The sequence below is a fragment of the Vespula pensylvanica genome, chromosome 2 (assembly GCF_014466175.1).
Source record: "Vespula pensylvanica isolate Volc-1 chromosome 2, ASM1446617v1, whole genome shotgun sequence".
Taxonomy (NCBI): domain Eukaryota; kingdom Metazoa; phylum Arthropoda; class Insecta; order Hymenoptera; family Vespidae; genus Vespula; species Vespula pensylvanica.
Genome location: NC_057686.1, coordinates 14,608,121 through 14,626,271, shown reverse-complemented (window position 1 = coordinate 14,626,271; position 18,151 = coordinate 14,608,121). Strand labels below are relative to the sequence as shown.

The 18,151-nt window shown below is 37.7% G+C and overlaps 1 protein-coding gene across 5 annotated transcripts in view; it reads left to right on the top strand.

Annotated features, from left to right (window-relative positions):
* The window catches only part of LOC122627150 (tensin-1-like), a 187,827-nt gene that overhangs the window by 45,285 nt on the left and 124,391 nt on the right, over positions 1-18,151 (top strand). Inside the window, exon 1 of one of the 5 annotated variants that reach the window (XM_043808056.1) lies at positions 14,913-15,420. The exons of the other annotated variants lie outside the window; for them this stretch is intronic. The gene's annotated coding sequence lies outside the window, so the exon portion shown is untranslated. Of the gene's footprint in view, positions 1-14,912; positions 15,421-18,151 lie in introns of those variants that run through there. 5 annotated transcript variants of the gene reach the window in all.

Genomic DNA, 18,151 nt, shown 5'->3' with positions numbered 1-18,151 from the left:
TTGATATATATATATGTGTGTGTGTATGTGTGTGTGTGTATAATATAATTAAAATTATCGATTGTATTATCGTATTATGATATCAATATTTGCAAGAAAAATTGTATAATTCAGCATAATTTATGCTTACAGATAGGCGAGTATATATATATATATATATATATATATATATATACACATACATATATATATATATGTACGTTCTTATGTATTGTATGACAACGCATCCACTCGAAATACGGCATGGTTTACCCAGGATACATATTTTATTAACACTCAGACGGCTCATAGGATCGAGGCGAACATCTCGACGAGCTGCCGTCCCTCGAAACGTCTGCATACAAATTTTCATACATAAATATCGCGCGAGGGACCGCGAATAAATTGATAAGACACACGGCATATTGTTTGCCATGATGCGATGTGTACGCGTTGTTGCTTCTTTAGGAATTTATTATCCGCGAATCTAGCAACGTTACGATTTGATTTAAAATCGTACGCGAAATACATAATTTAAAGGGGAAAAAAAAAATACAGAAATACAAAAAATATTAATAAAGTAAAGAAAAAAAGAAAAGAAAGTATATTGATTCATAACACCAAATAAATCGCGCTCTTGTTTTTTCATTTTAAAATTTCAAACACAGAGGAAGAAGCAATCGTATTGTCTTCGGTCGAATTGATAGCTCGACTCGATATTTAATCGGATGCCTTCTTTCTTATCGTCATTAAAGAGAATCGTTCGGAGAATCGAGAAACTTGGATCAGACGCATGGAACATTGTTAAGCCGTAAAAACAAAAGGAATTCGACGTTTTTCGCGAAGAATGCGCTCGGACTTGCCGGTCGTATTCTGGATCAATAGCAATCGTTTCGACATTGTAGCAAGCTAACGGCCAACATCTCCTTCGATCTTTTTTCTTCTTTCCTCTCTTCGTCTCTCTTTCTTTCTGAAGTCCATCGGACCTTCGTTCTCAGAGTCATTAAACTCCGTACAAAACGTTTTTTCATCTTTCTCTCTCTCTCTCTCTCTCTTTCTCTTTCTTCATTTCTTCCTTAGTTCCTTCCTTCCTTCTTAGTCCTTTTTTTCTTTTTCTTTTTCTCTCTGTTTCTTTTATTTTTTTTTTTTTTTTTTTAGTTTCATTCTAGCTCCGAGCAGTTAATTCAAAAGAGGCGCAAGAAAACGCAGTGGATTCGAGTGATTATTGCAAATTCATCGTACCCCGCCGGAGGTCCGATCTCCACTAATAATTTTCTTACAGGCCGCGCCATAATTAAAGCAGTTCTTCTAGCTTACCGGCTCGCGGCGAACACCCGACAAGTGGCCATTAAATCGCTAAGAAAGGAGAAACTATCTCTCTCCACATAATAATACGAGACGCCACGACACGTGTGCTCTGACCACCTGGAAAAGAGAGATGTATCGCACTACTTTCGATTCATGTTATATCAGAGAACAGGTCGTGAGATCATTCTATCGAGATATTTCCTAATCCGATGACACGAACGAAATAAAAAGTTTTCAATCGATATAGATAAATCGAGATAACTAAATCAGAGAATAATTAACAATTGGGACAATGCCTAAGATAGAACAATAAAATCGAGATAGCTATTCACGAATAGTTAAATAAATCTAACGAGATATAGATAGCCGAATTAGTATATCTTAAACGTAGTAGCAAAATCGAAATAACTAAATCGAGATAACCAAACTGGAATAGCAAAGGTAGGGGATAACTAATCGAAATGATTAAATTAGAATAGAAATGTAGAAAAAGGAAGAAACAAAAAAGAAAGGAAAATGTAGCAAGAAATTCATTTAAAATATTGTAGAATATTTGTGTGATATTTCCCTGCGGTTTAATAACTCGCTGAAATTTATTCGATTTATGAAATTCAATAAAAAAGAAAAAAAAAAGAGAGAGAGAATAAAATAAGAAATAGAAAAAAAATACAGTAGATTATAGTACGAGCTAAAGTTTCGTCTCAGAGAGACCTAAAGGCGAATATCGTCCGTTGATATTAGCGCGTTTGAAAGTATCCTTTTTAACGAGTTTCGCTTATCGGCCGACCATTTACGGTCTTGTCGTCCTTATCTCATTAATCCCACGTAACACGCGAGCATTTTAACGCGAGTCACGGATTCTTAGGGTATCAAGCCACTCTACCGGATCGTCCTCTTATTCTTCGTTTTCCTTTTCGTCCTCGAGTAATTCGGCTTTTCTCTGGCGTTTTGATTTATCGTTACGATAAAGCCGACATTAGACTGCTTTGGCGTAAGAAAGAGCGCATGACCTTCACGCCTTCTTACTACTACAACTAATACACAATATATGTACTCGCATTATATCATTCGCAAGAACCATGTTCGGAAACACGACCTAACGACGTTACACTCTGAAAAGGATAACAACTCGAAAGATTAAACGAACGTTTTCTATCGTCCGAGACAATGCATTCTCGCCACGCTAACGATGCAACGCTCGACGTTTCTTCCCGCGTAACTCGTGACTCGAGTCTATTTACTTTCTCGAACAATGCACGTTCTTAGAAATATCCAAATTCTTCGACTCGAGAAATTCTACTCTCTTTGAATCGTTTATTCTACGAATGAGAAGTAACGTTAACACTATTGACTCTTCTTACCATCTTTTTCAACGTTTACGTCGAATCTGATAAGAGAGATGTATAAAGGAATAAACAAACGACTTAGTCAACAAAGATCGAAAAATTGACGTCGTAAATTAAATATGTTTTTTTTTTATTCTTTTGATAATTCCTTTGATCGCGTAATTAAAGGATCATTAAGTATCATCTTACGATATTTTCATTTTGTTGTAAAAGAAAATAATAAAAAGATAACGATTATGGGGGTAAAGTATTTCATCGATTTTGACTTAATATGAAACATATCTGGTATAATATAAGATTTATGCGATAAGTGAGAAGGTAATTACGATTATTAAATTCCCATTTAGACTTGGCAGGATATTACATACGATCGGTAATGGAGCCGATCAGCGTATTCGAAAGGAATTCTAAAAGATTCCACCGTCGTCGGATACTTTAAAGACGATTTTTCATGTTGTTTGACGACGAAGATTAACCGTGTAATCACTCGCGTTACCCTCGAGACGATGCCTTAGAGCCGTACGCGCTCCGCATAATTATGCTCGAGCGATGAATACTCAAGGACGAAATTTCTCGACGTTTTATCGTAAAGACAAGGAGAAACGATGAATTAAGATTAAACAGAATCAACGAGGGACAAGCTATCGAGCAAGAAAGTAAGATATACATACATACTACCCACATACAATGTACATACATACATATGTACATACACTTCCACTCTGTGGAATTACATCGCGACAAATCGAAGGTGGATGAAATTATTCGAGAAGAGAAAGCTCGAGTTCTTATCGCATGGTGTTTTTCTCGAAAGAGCCGGTAGAGTCGTTTTGAAATTTATACGATGTCTCGTTAGAGGATCGCGAGCATGGTCTTTCGACCGGTCTCGTATCCGTAGCCAATTCAATTCATTTCTAGATAGGACCAACGCGCGCTCGCACTTTTATTACTGTTTACGGAGTACCGTAGGAGGAAGGTGAACACGTGAAAAGGAGGAAAAATAAAAATTAAAACGACGACCATCGTATTTGGCGAGCGTTCAAGAGTCCTAACGCCGCCTGGCCGCGTTACGAGAGACGTTTCCTCGGCCTTTACTCTCTATCCTTTGACTTCAGGATTAATACCTACGGTAAATGGCGGTAGAGAGAAAGAGAGAGAGAGAGATAGAGAATGAAAGAAGGATCGCGATCTTACTTGACTCTTGTAAAGAAAATGTTAGACATCCGGTAAACCTTCGCAGATTAATAATTTAAAAAAATTCTTGTTCTATCTTTTCATCAGTTTTTTTTTATATTAACAAAAACGTCACATGGTATTTTTATTTCTTCTTTTTGTTTCGTTTTGCTTTTTTTTTTTTAATTTCGTTTAGTATTAAAAATTTCCTCGTCGAAATATAATATATCGATCTCCCGAGGAAACTGTATTTATTGCGTCAATTTATGTTATATATATTTGATAGCACTTATTTGACTCGATTAAGAATGTTTCTATTAGAAATATAAATTATCTTCTCCCCTTTGAAAAGTAGTAAATACATTTAAAAAAGAGAAGTCAAAGAACGACATTTACTCCTGCGGAAATAAGCAAGGACCCTTTCCTTTTTGTTCGAGGTTCGTCGATCGGACAGCTTGAGTTCGAAAGGGCTTTTTAGTTCGAATCTCGGGTGCCTGCTGCGAAGAAAGGGGCTAACGGACGTTCTGTAACATCGTGGGGGAATCGTTTCGATGGTGTTCCGGTGCCAACGATATAGTTTTACTGGTAGTAGGTACAAATGTATAGAAAGAGAGAGAAAAAGAAATGAAGAGAGAGAGAAAGAGAGATAGAAAGGTGTTATGTACATCGAGAAAAAGTCGGAGCCGTCACGGATTTTCTTTATGGCGGAACCACGACGGGGGTTTTCGGTGCATAAAGAATGGATAAAGTATCGAGGCAAATCGTAAGGGTGGAGCTTTTTCCCAACGACGTGGGAGTCGGAAGGAAGCCAAAAGATCGCCTGTCTCGGTTCACGTAAACGACTTGTAATATTTAGAATCGGCCGTTCGTTTATTTTATTTTTACTGACGTATGAAAAAACACTTGCAATTTGTTTTACCTCGAACCTTTGGTGAACTTCCTACGAGTCGTCTCCTACGGGATAGTTTGCCAAATGATCAGTAAATAAACTGAGCGTGTGTTACCGCTACTTCCTTTTATTTGCTTCACGAATAAAGAGAAATAGAATAAAATTAGCCAGGAAATCGATTCGTAGACCAAGAAGAAAATCGAATTACGATTTATTTTCAAGAATTTCTTTTTTCCACCGAAGTTCTTGCAATTCGTGCGGAGTAAAGGATAAAATCGTGTTTATAAATGATAGAAAACAATCCTGGATATAAACTCCGTGTGTTTGGTTTTCGAAAAATTATGAGACCGAGTTTGAAACGTCCAGAGCAGAAACGGAGTCCGAGTTAAACTCGCTCGATATTCCGCACGAGTGGCGTTACCTGTGACCGCAAACTTTCCAATGCAAACACACTAATACAGAGACATGCACTTAAATAAACGTATAGACATAGAAGAACGCGAACCAAGAGATAGACGTAAAACCGAGCCAAATTCATTTTTCAGTGGTCGAAAGAGAGCCGATAGAGGGAAAGATTGAAGCATTCGAAACATGCATCTTTGCCTTGCATTTTTCGCATGACGATCGCTCAGCTTTGTTCAAGAAAGGTATGGAGAAAATGTCGGTGATGCGGAGAAGAAACAAGGAGTGGAAAAGCAAAAGAGAAGGGAAATGTAGAAAGAGCGTGAAAAAGACAGAGAGAGAGAGAGAGAGAGAGAGAGAGAGAGAGAGAGAGAGAGAGAGAGAGAGAGAGAAAAGCATGCTCGTGGTGCTTTTCGCTGTTTCCACGGTTAAAAGGTACTATATCGCGGTCGAACACGCCCACCTAAAGCACCTGCTAAGAGCCTTTCACGTTCCATTCTCCGCGGCCTGCCATCTCATTTGGCGTCGACGTCGGCGTCGGTGCTAACGTTGGGCCACGACCTAAAAGGTTTAAAGCGTGCACGATATATCGTTGGTACGCGATGAACGATGATATCGAGCCAGTCCATTGTCCTTGAAATGAAAAGTGCACTCCTCGTACCTCTGTCGTATGAGAGCGTGTATGTAAGAGAGGGAGGGAGAGAGAAAGAGAGAGAAAGAGAGGGAGAGCGACCTTTGTAATCTGGAGAACGCGACTTTGCCTCGACTGATTCTCCCTCTCTCTCTCTTTCTCTCTCTCTCTGTCTCTCCTTTCTTGCTTTCCACTCGCGTTCAACGCTGAAGAGAACGCACAGCAGATGCGTTTCCCGTCGAATTCCACGTTAATGCATTCGTCTATCGGCAGTAATTAATGCTCTTCTTCGATTAATTTTCTGGTTACGCGTGATGTGTGTTAATGAAAAGAGTGCTGCGAGAAGCTTCATCATGGAGTTCATACCTCAGCGAGGTAAAAATGATGAATAGTATAGGAAAGATGATTAACTAAAGTGATCGAGGATGGTATTCAAAAAAAATTTTCTACAATAATTATAAGATTTCATTACCATCGATATGGGAAACTAATTAAGCATACTTATTAAATATGATTGAGGTAAAGAGAAGCCATGAGAAAAACATTAATTGCCTTATTAGAGCGAATATCGTGAATAATGCATTAACATTTTTATATTAATTATATTGAAAGGAATACGTTACGAAAAGTCGCTTTACTCGTTTATGTCGATCCAATCGACCCTTCGTACACACGGTGCAAAGCAAATCGAAATGTCGAAAGTGTATCTACAATACATTGTATCCCGACTTCCTGAGTAAAGACGATCGACAAAGCACAAACCCGCTAGGACAGAGCTTACCCTCGAGCGTATCGTTCATCGACGAACGAACTCGTTCCACGCGTCCGAGCCTTCCTGGTCTTATCTATCCTCGGTTGGTCTTCGCAAACTGCAGTTACTGTGACTTGGATGGTGAGAGAGAGAGAGAGAGAGAGAGAGAGAGAGAGAGAGAAAGAGATAAAGAGAGATAGAGAAAGAGAGAGAGAGAGAGAAAGAGACGAACACAAAGAAAAGGAGAGAGAGAGAGAGAGAGAGAGAGAGAGAGAGAGAGAGAGGTGCCTTAGTTCTATCTCTTCCTCTCTCTCTCTCTCTCTCTCTCTCTTATATTCTCTCTCTACGTCTCTCTTATACACTCCATCGTCGATCTGATATTCCCAAAGTTTTGGAATAAACGCACGGTTAGAGATGGAACGAACTAACTGCCGCCATTCGCAGAAGCCGAGTTTCGAGTTTCGAGATGGTAGTCAATGACGCGAGCGATCCTGTTCTCATAAAGTCGACGATCCGCGAGAACGTCAACGAGAGAACAACGAGGACAATCGTTTCCGGGGAACTAATCTCTCGTAGAGAAACAAGCGAGCCGCGAAGCAGGATGCCAGGGACTTGTCGAAGGCAGCTCGCGCGTTTATATATATCGTCTTTGTTCGAAAACGGTCAGTTATCTGCCTCGAAGGATCTTTGCTATTATTGCTCGTTTATGATAATAGATAAGACGTATATATAGAATGTTTGAGAGAGAATCTAATTAATCTTCTAAAACGAGAAGCGTCCAATTTTCACAAAGAAAATTCACTTTACGCTTTCGATTAATATCATAATATCGAAAAGATTTTCGAGATTCGATATTGATTGATTAATTTTAATTCCATTATCTTTATGTCCGAGAAAGAAATTTGTGGAAAGGACTTATTTGAGTGAAATTTATAGTCGAATCAATTTTTTTCTTTTTCGTCGATATAATATCGAGAGGCAAACAAAAAAAATAAAATACTTTTCTATAAAGATCAATTCGATACGGGATCGCACTGAGACAAGAATTTTATTACATCGGACATCGATGTCGTTCGTTAGGGGATCGTCAAACGATAGAAAAACATCCTCAGAACAAGATTAGTTCAATGCACGTCCATTGGATGGACCCCATCAAAAGATAAGGGATAATAGATGGTCCATGGTAGGATGACCTCATCGAAGAACTCGTAAAATTCCCAAAACATCTCGTAACGTTCACTTTCAGGAAATTCATTTCCGCCTTCTAAAACGAAGGAACGAAGGATCTTTAATCTTTCTGTAGAGAACGATCTCACTTTTCTTTATCGATTAATCCAAAATTAGGATAAAATAAATCTAAAATTACTACTACGAACAATCGTGTGCTCGCGAAATCGTAAGTAAACTTAAGAAGCAGATATCTACAGATAATCAATAATTTTCCTTTCGATTAATCGATCGAGACACGTAAAATCGATTTAATCGGAAAACGATAGCAACGATATTTTTAATAGTTCTAAGGAGTATAATCTAAAAAGACGATCCGTCAAAAGCAAGGAATTCAAGTGGACGTGAAAACGAAAGAATGGAAAGCGATAAAAAAAATGATCGATGTGACATTAAATGATTTTTCAAGCGAACGTTGTAATATATTCTCAGGTATGACACTCATGTTCGATTATTCACGGTATTTTGCGCATTCTTTCTCGTTGAGAGAAGTGTGAACACACTCGCGTGAATTTCGATCGACGATAATCGATACTTCTATGGTATACTCATCCTACATCTCTAGTATTCCCGATGGAAGTCGTCGACGAGAATCGCTAAATGTGCCGTGAGAGAAACTTTGTTAGTGACGAGAGTTCGTCGTCATAGTCGTATACCAGACAACGATAGATTAGTCTTTTCGAATAGTCTACGATCGGTTGAGCGTTACGATAAAACCACGTTTATCTCATGCGTTCCATTGAACGCACCGGAAACGCCGAACTGCGTTTCCGTTTACACGTACAACAATCGAATCGAGAATTGTTATATTTTATTGATCTTGTTGAACCATCGTATATGAATTTTATTTCCCTTGAAATTCGTTTTTGTTATAAATACTATATTTTATATAAATCATGTGTAATTAATCAAAGGGATCTACATTTGTGCAAGCGTTTGATAATCTCTTAAAAATCCTACTAAAATTCATTTTTAGTTTCTTTCGTAGAAGAAAAAATACAAAATAAATTGATCTATACGCTATCTCTAAATTATATTTTAAAGTAGAACTCTCGATCGAGATAAAGCTATAGTTTTATTCAAGGATAATTCAAGCACGAAAAATGGGTCAGCCCTTCATTTTATGCAAAGAAGGCGACTCTCTTCCTTCCGGTTTGCAATGGATGCTGAAGCAGCACGTTTTAACGAGCGCAAAATGTTCCGTTTCTTTCCTATCTCAATGATTTTCTTTCTATACACACATACACATAGACAGATATATTTCTCTTCTCTAAGATTCGTTAATTCATCTTCACCCTTTTCTTGATATTACGGAATTATAAAATCCGACGAAATATAAAAGATTTTACTTCGTTTTCCGCTCTTATTATGATTAGAAGACATTATTTAATAAAAATTAAAAAATTAAATCTCACTCATTTTATAATGAATTCATTATCATGATATACGTATATTAATAATTAGATATAATATGATAAACAAATGTAATATAATTTAAATAAAGACGCGATAATCGAAATTGTTTGATATTTAAATGATTATATTATTGTGAAACAAGGAACAGCACGTAAAATTAATTCAAATAACTAAGTCATATAGGAACTTATAATAAATTTTCTTACTGAGAAAGATTGCAGCTAGTTCGCATTTAAAATACGTGAGTGGTATATACGTTGATCCGAAACTTCTAATTTATATACGGCTTTCGCCGCAACGATTTTCCTTCGGCCGCTGTAAAAGTTTTATACCGACGAGTTTACTTTAAAGCCGCGATCTCGAAACTCGTACGTACATTTTTACTCGAACTTAATCGCGGATTTGAATCATTAATCCGTAAGTCTTCAGCCTTTCCCTTTCTGGATTTCAATTCGTCTTTACCGTCGTCCATCAAAGTTGATCGACGAAAATTCTGTTCGTATATTACAAAATTACTATGTATATATGATGTATTCGTAAGTTTTAGATCTCTTTAATCTTTCGTTCAACGTTTTTAAAACTTTTTAATTACGTTTACAAAAGTATAATATCAAAGTAACATAGAGGGTTAACAATAATTAAATTATTTAAATAATATGTAACACGTAACAAACTTATTTTAATACATATATATTGAATATATATATAATATATATATACTTCAAATGAATATATATGTCTATATTAATTATAGTATATTTAAATATTATAATTGTATCGAAAAAGTTATTACACTGACAAGTGGAAGTAATGACAATTGTCAGAAGACATGTATCGTTTGGTTACTAGTGAAATTCTCGTGTTTCTATACAACTCGTTTTCTCATTGTCTCAGTTCTACCCTCTGGTTCAAGAGGGTGAGCTTCGTAAGAGGAACTCATAAAGTACGGCATTTCTCGATCGAGAAAGCCAGACAGAACAGTCTACGGGGTAAAGCAGGCTTCTCCTACTAAATCATGCAAATACTAATAATGGCACGAGCGAAGCGTCGGATAATTGAAATGTAAACATCACGCAGCAACCCTTCGTACGGTGTCAATGAATGATAGAAAGAGAAAGACAGAAAGAAAGAGAGAGATAAAGATAAAGATAAAGATAAAGATAGAAGCCTAACATGAATGAATTTGCGTAGGCCCGACTAGTCCGTAATATCCAGCCTCTTCACATTCTTCGTCTCTTTTTCTCTTTCTCATTCTTTTCCTACTTCTCTTTCTCTCAGAAAACACGAAGAAGGAGAGAAGGAACCAAATGACGGACGGTAGACGAAGAGACGGAGAGACGTAAATGAAGGGGTTACTGGTGCGCTTCTAATTTCATACCACCTACACTTTCAGGAAAATCGTGTGTAAGCTTTCTTTGGTCTCAGATTTTAGAGAAGGAAACGTTGATGATTCCGCGGTCGTTCACCCGTCGTTCTAAATTTCATCTTCCTCGTATTTCTACGTTTCTCGTTCGATGATAGTTTATAATTACACATATATAATATAATTAAATTATACAGCAATTGGATTTAGTTTATTACCAAAAATAATGTCATCTAATAACCAATCTCCTAATAAATAATATACGCTAACAAAGCGGTTCTAAAATAAATAGGATTGTATTATTTGAAGCGATGCTCGATGATCGATTTAACAAATATCATTAGCTGATATGACATCGTTCCTTTGTCCCAATATTTCCCTCCGACTTATCTTTTTTATAAAACTTTTAATATTAAAGGCGAGCCACACAAAAGAAAAAAGAAAAGATACGCCCGTTGATCACGTGTCAAACGCAAAATAACTTAAAATACGTGATGAAAAGTTAAACGTCAAAAATACAATCGTTTTAATTTACCGAGAAGGTCGACATGTTGATAGAACGAGACAGATAACACGCGACAATGCGATTTGACAAAAATTAATTAGAGAGACGTGGCTTTTCGTTTTCAAATATTTCTTTTCAAATAATAAAAATAAAAAAAGTCATTGAAGGAAGATACAGTTTTTTACGGGAAAAAGTAACGAGATCGGCATTAATTAGCACGGCGTTCGAGACAATAAAGTTAATCAAAATCTTTTGGCAATCCGTTGCCGTTCTTGTGCGGGAATAGCACACGCGGGAGAAACACGCGAAATCTCTCGCATTTGCAAATGAAAGGCGCTCGGCCGAGCACGTAAACGTCGATAATTAAAAGCAACCGCGAATTTTCTCCTTTCACTCTTCTACCCCCTCCTCAACCCCCTCTCACTTCCTTTCTCTCCTTCTCTCTCTCTCTCCCTCTCTCTTTTTCTCTCTTTCTCTTTCCCTTTCAGAAGTGATTGTTCTCAACGGTTTCTTCATTTTTCATTATTACTTCTTCATGGAAACGAAAGAAACGAGAAACTCCTTCCAACCCTCTACTTCCAGTTGCTCCTTCGCCATCCTTACACTTGGGAAACCAAGGCGATAGGAGGCAAAGGATCGGAGGATAAAAAGGCAGGTAAATAAGGCGAACTGAAGAAAGAAAACGATAAAGAAAAGGAAAGAGAGAAAGAGACAGACAGAAAATATGAGAGAGAAAGAAAGAGAGAAAGAGAGAGAGAGAGAAAGGAATACGGTTTGGATCGTCCATATTTACCTCACTCAGGCTTCTTTCCGAAACAAAAGCAGGTCTAATTAACACGCTCGAGACAGCGGGGTCTTTCCCGTGGTTGCCCTGAATGCAAGCAAACGCAGGAGTTCGCTTTGGAAAGGTTCCACCACCGTCGTTCCTGATGCTGGTGGTGGTGATGGTGGCGGTGGTGGTGTGGTGATGGTGGTACCTTCGTTTCTGCTGCCCTGAAGAAGCCAGTGGACGATGCCGGAGGGTACGGAGTGAGAAACGGAATTAGGAACAGAGTGGGGAGGCAGGGTTTGGGAAAGGAAACGTTGGAAGTTCGGTGGACTATGGGATGACTGTGTACTGTGATGCTGAAGGAGGTGAAAAGAGAAGGAGAAGAGGAGAAAGGGTTCAGGGACGTCAGTGATAGAAAGAGAAACTCGATGGCCACTGTAACGATTCAAACAAGCCTTGGTAATTAGCAGCTTCCCACAGAAGCTTCCCTGAAGTCGTCCCTGAAATCGTCCCTGAATCCGCTACCTTCTGTTCCCTTCCATCTTTCCATTCTTTCCTTCTTTTTCCTTCTTTCATTTTCTCTCTCTCTCTCTCTCTATTTTTATTTCTCTCTTCATTTCTCTCTCTCTATTTTTATCTCTCTCTTCACCTCTCTCTCTCTTACTTTCTTCTTCTCTCTTTCTCTTGCTCTCTCTTTCTTTCTTTCTCTCACGTCACCCCTGGCTTAGGCTACCGTCCAGTCACATCCGCTTCTCGGAGTTGCTCTCCGTTCGGAGATGCGAGAGCGTCCATATATCTGTACGAACTTTATATCGACTTTTCGATAACAGCACTTACTTAAAAATTTGTTTCTTTCTTATAAATTTCGTTACTTTATTATACGAGGATAATTATTAAATGTTTCATTTATTAACTTCATATATATGTGTGTGTGTGTGTGTGTGTGTGTGTGTGTGTGTGTATAATCCTCTCGTGATCTTAATTAAATCGTCGATAATTTGAGCCATTTCAACATAATAAAGAAAGAGAAAGGAGGGTATCTCTCTTTTCATCGTTTCGGAAGTACATCGAAGTCACAAAAGCGTGACAATTCAAGTGAGGCCTCTTTTCGTATCTTCGGGGTGGGGCAGGACCAAGAGTTCCTTATTTAAAGACTTTGTTTCGTGAAATTCAATGGAGACTAATTGAAAACAGTTATTATGACTACTTACTTTGAAAAGTAGAAATTAGAAAAGGGGGAAATGTAAAATTATGGGTAAAAGAGTCGGAGGTAGGAGGCCATTTTCTTTCGTTTTAGAAGACAAAAAACGCGTTTACGCTTCGAGGATCGATAGTATCGTCTTGTTTTAAACGAAATATTTTTTTCCAAAGAATAAAAAGAGAAAGAGAAAGAAGTATCCTCTCTTCTTTCGACATTGTTCGATTTTGAACGTTTAATACTTCTTATTTTTCATTATTACTTCTACGTTCTCGAAAGAAAACGTTAATCGCTTTTGCCCTTTCCACGTTACGAATACTTTCTGTCTTTCTTTCTCGCTCTCTTTCTTTCTTTTGTTTATCCTTTGCTCTATAAAACGAAGCGTCCTTTTTTATTCCGTCCCTTCGTATATGCTCTTTCAAAAGAAAGCGAACCGCAGAATTCGTAACATGTTCTTTCCTCTGTACGAACAAAGAATATTCTTCCTCGTTCTTATTCTCTTATTCTTGTTCCGGTTTATTTCCGTCGCTACCTCGCAGACATATTGTTGCGAAAAAAGAAATCGACGATGCACACGTCTCGTACTAGGATTTTCAAAGGTTTCTCTCTGTGTAAGCAAAGATAGAAGAGAGAAAGAGAAAGAAAGTGAAAGACAGAAAGAGAGAGAGAAAAAAGAGAAAGAGAGAGAGAGAGAAAGAGAGAGAATAGATTCTTTTACGTCGAAATGAAAACACATTGTCGCCCATTGAAATGTCCCTTCGACGTAAACACGAAGCTTTTCTGTCAAAGATAGAAAAAAAAACGATCGAACGCGCGCGCGAGCTCGATGTACTGTCACACGTACGAGAGATAATTATTTTAATTAATCGAATGACGTCGTTCCATGGCAGTAGGTAATGCTCCTCTTGTACGTCAGTGGCTTCAAGTGGAACGTAAATCAGGTTACGACCGCGATCAATATTTCACAATGTTTCTTTTGTACGTTGTACTTTAGTAATCGAGGTTCGATTCCACAAAAAAAAGAGGGAGAGAAGAAGAGAAAGAGAGAGATCGAACGAATTAGAGACATGCGAGAGTGACAGAAAGAAAATGTCAGTGATCGTGTCGATAGACGAAGCAACTTTTCTTCTTATTTCTTTCCTCTTTCTAATAGTCTCAGATCGATCGATCGCCCACTCGAGATACTCTGATAAAAAGAAAAGGAAAAAAAAGGAAAAGGACAGAAAAAAAGGAGAAAGGACAAACGCAGGAGAGGATAAGAAACTCGAAGGATCGAACACCTCTTCGTGACGCCTTAATTGTTTTCTCCGTGTCAGGTGGAAACCGAGCTTTTAATTAAACCACATCTCCCGGAAGTTAACAGCGTTCCTTTCCTACTTACTTTCGAACTTCTACCTTTCACAAAATTACAATGTCACGGAATTTCTTCCCTCTCTTTCTCTCTCTCTTTCTCTCTCTCGAAAACATAACAGAAAATAAATAAATAAATAAATATAAAAAAAGTATATAATGTCTTGTCGAATAATTTCAATCGATAGTCATGTGCGATCCTAAGAATATGAACTTTTTGCGATCGAAAGAAATGGCTCATGGGACGAACGGTGCGTAATCGATGATCGCGACTAATTACGCGAGCTAACGAGAACGCCGAAAAAAGGGAGGAGGTGTGGTAAATAAGAAGGGGGGATAGAAAACGAAGGATGTAGAATGAGGTTTCATACTCTCTCTCTCTCTCTCTCTCTCTCTCTCTCTCTCTCTCTCTCTCTTTCTTTCTTTCTCTCTCTCTCTCTCTCTCTCTTTCTTTCTCTCTTTCTCTCTTTGCTGGTGGTACCGTTCTTGTATAGCAGCGACGATGGCGGTAGTGGAAGGTATACGTTGCGCATGATCGCAAATGGCGCGCTCGTGCGCAAGTATACATTTGTGTGCGAGTACGCGCCGGCCGGAGCCCACGTGGCGCAACACGGTGCTGTCAGTCGCGTCCGGCGAGTCATCCGCGTATCGTCTATCGCGAGGAACGCTGCCTCTCCATCCTCTCCTTTCCTCTCTTTCGATTCAATCTATCCTCTCTTCTCTGATTTTACATTTCTCGTCATCGTCATCGTCATTGTCGTATCGTCATCCTTTTTTCACGATCATCTCATTTCTTTCTTCCATTTTTTTTTCTTTTTCAACTCCATTTCCTTCTTTTTATTTTTTCCGTCCATTACGAGAGACAATAAAAAAAAATAAAAGAGAGAGAGAGAGAGAGAGAAAGAGAGAGAGAGAGAGAGAGAGAGAGAGGGGGAGAGAGAAAGAGAATTAGCAAATATAGGAGTGAATTATTTGTCAACGTTGTTCCACATTCTTTTCTTTTTTTCCATTTTTAATTATCAAGTGCGACCAATCGTGTACGAAACTAAAGGACTAGAGTTGATCGATCGATGTTCCCTTTTCATCCGTCGAGAAAAGAGATCTGGATTAAAGGTAAGGGTTAATTTAAACATGAAAATGATCGAATTTGGTGAACTCTTTACTTACTCGTTTCATCTTTCAAACGATTATTCTTTTATCTTTTTTTTTCTTTTTTTTTTTTTTATTCGTTAACGATCTTTTTCTTGAGACCAATGAGTAAGACACGACGGATGATGATTTAAACAGATTTAATAGACGTTACTTTCTTATCAAGAAGTCTATTATTCGATCTTGAGTGACAGCCTTTCGACGTTCCGCCGCGAAGTGAAAGTGTTTTCGAATTCGATTGAATCGTGCGGATTAATCAATGGGATTATTAAAAGTTTCTTGTTAGAAATAACAAAAAAATATATACATATTTTTTTTATATATTTAATATATGGGATATATAAATATATGAGAAGTGATCGTTTTTTTATATTCATTTTTTTTTTGTATTTTTCGACGTATGAAGTTTTTTTTATAATTTTAAACAATAACGACAATCGATCATTATTTTCTGAACACTCGATGATCAATCAAATTATAAAATTGAAATTGCACGAGAAATTAAATTTCTCTGGATTATTAAAATTCATACCGACATTTTGCTCTTACAAAAGAGTATTCCAATTAATTAAATTATATGAAATCAAATGAAATTTCACTTGGAGTAAAGTATCGATAATATTATCAAAACTTTAATTATCTCAATTATAATAGATTTTATAAAATTATTTTCGCTAATCACATGCTTGTACTTATAAAAGATACTAGAAACGATGACCCTCCCAACTAGAGGTTACAAAGCCAATAAAAGGAGCATGGGGAAGTGTGTCGAGAAGTTTCGAACTGGTATTACGGTAACAATCTCTTCTCGTATCGAAATACTCTCATACCCTTTAAAAAAATACCTTCGAGCGAATATTTGTGTCCGAAAGTATTATCTACCGAAGAAGTGGATACAAATACAGTGTTAATAGAAAGGTGATAAGTTTTGATTAAGAAACAGTGCTTCTTTTGTTTCGTTTTTTAATAAAAAAATAGAAGGAAGATAGAAAAAATAAAAAAGAAATGGGAGAGAGACAGAGAGAGAGAGAGAGAGAGAGAGAGAGAGAGAGAGAGAGAGAGAGAGAGAGAGAGAGAATAACCGAGGTGTGTGACAAACGACAACGAAGCTAATCAATCGGGATCGTCCGATGGGATTTTCGAAAAAAAAGAACCAGTAAAAGGGATGTTTCGAGCCGCTCAGAGCGTTTACGTTGCCCGTAAATTACGAACTTTTTCCACCATCGGCGAGCGTTTTCCTTCTCTTTTTTTTTTTTTCTTTTCTATTTTACTGGCCGTCAATACTCCCGTGTCGTATTAATGAGAGCCCGCGCCGATGCTTCCGGCGAAGAATTAATTAGTTTGGGTAACCTAATTAAAAATAAAAACGTCATACGGCTATAGTGAGACCAGTCTCATCATTTCGGTATCCCTTATGGCAATAAGTAAACTTGTAAATAGTCGCGTAATGTCCGATAAAAATTCATTACTCTCGGCAAACAGTCGGTGATGAAAAATTGATACCGCCCCCGCGTTCGTCATTCTCCTATATTTTCGTGTATTTTTACTCGTCGTACTTTTTTCCGTGCATTAATCTTATTCATTAAACTTTTCGCGAGCGTAACATATTTATATATACGCTTATAAAACAGAATTTGATAAATATGTAAATAGCATTCGATGGAATCGACTATGTCATATTAGCTCAACAATTGTTTGTCGATCGCTGATACAAAAGTTTCATTTCGATTATTAAATGTTTCTATCAAAAAAAAAAAAAAAAAAATGAAAGAAAGAAAAAGAAAAAAAAGCGGACTTTTTCGAAAAACTAGGAAATATTTTGTCGGTAAAATTCGCGAAAATAATGAAATTTTTTTCCATGCACACGCAAAACTCGCCCCTTTTTTTCTTTTTTCTCTTTTTTTATTAGGTAAGCTCACGTATGCGAGCTACATTAATTTGCGGCAAGCGAAGTGTGCGCAATTTTCTCGAAGGTGTTACCGACGAAATCACATTTCTGAAAGGGAACGTGAACGAAGTGATCTCGGGGTAAAAATTCATAGAGGTAGAAGGAAATATAAGAAGGGAAGAAGAAAGAGAAAAGAAAGAAAGAGAGAGAGGGAGAGGAAGAAAGAGAGAAGATAAAGAAAGAAGAAAAAGAAGATAAGATGAGGGATTCGGTAGTCACTTTCCCTTTAAATTATTCAGGTCCACGTCCAGCGAGCGACACGTATAACAGCGATTTACTTCGAAGCGATCGATCAATTAAGCCGACTACTACTAGCCGAGAGAACAATCGAGCTTTGTTATCTGCCAGTTTGAATCCGTTTCATTGCCACGAGTCCCATCCGTCTTTTTGCCGAACGAAATTCGAATAGATTCGTGTCGGTGACGTAGGCGATATGCCAGCAGTCGTCCCAAATGAAATTTCCGATTTCTTTCTCGCCATCGAACGACTTTACGATGATCGTTTTAGCACGAGCTTTTTCCGCCCACTTCCGATCGTTTCGAAGCAAAGTGCACGGAGAACGGCTTTCCCTTCTCCCTTCCCTAAATTTATATCGTGCATTGCTACGGCGCGACGCTGCATTTTTGTCACGTAAATGCGTAACGATCCCATGCTCGAAAAAGTGTCTCTTCGTACGAACGCTGCTACGTTTTTCAGAGAGAGAGACAGAGAGAGAGAGAGAGAGAGAGAGAGAGAGAGAGAGAGAGA